We start from the raw sequence: 674 nt of genomic DNA on the forward strand, positions 1-674 counted from the left end.
AACAGATTTTCTATGCATCAGATGTAGTGTGCAAGAGAGAAGACTACTGATATGGTCATGTGATGCATATGGGTGAGGACAGCTGCATATTGGAAGTGGTGATCTCTAATTGTGGACAGAACCTGTAGAAAAGGAAGACGTGGGATGAGGTGGTGAAATATGATCTTCAGTTGTTGAGTCTCACAGAGGTAATGACAAGTGACAGAAACTTCTGGCGATTTGCTGTATTTGATTTATGTGTCAAACTATGTGAAATGATGGCTGTGACCTGTGCTGGTAGCAAATAAAAGACACCTCTGCCAGTGACACGTAAAAGACACCCCAGACACTCTGTAGAGCAGTTGGTGTTAGTAAAGGTATTTAGCTGTAGAAACCAAGACAAAACAGACTGGTACCTGGTACAGCACCCTAGCTTACCAGCTCCAGTCAAACCATCTAACAGACATTAAATGACAATGATGATGATGATGATGGATGCCCTTCCTGTCACCAATCTTCACCGGTTTCCAAGTAGCATATTTCCCCACGTCCAGACATGTTTTCATAGATTAGAAATGAACAACACTGTTTTAACCCTTTTTACGTGCCACCGGCACAAGAGCCAGTCAGGCAGGCCTGGTATCAATCATGTTTGGATAGTGCTTTTTACGTGCCACCAGCACGAGGGGGGGGGG

This window comes from Octopus bimaculoides, chromosome 5, assembly GCF_001194135.2.
Source record: "Octopus bimaculoides isolate UCB-OBI-ISO-001 chromosome 5, ASM119413v2, whole genome shotgun sequence".
Classification (NCBI taxonomy): domain Eukaryota; kingdom Metazoa; phylum Mollusca; class Cephalopoda; order Octopoda; family Octopodidae; genus Octopus; species Octopus bimaculoides.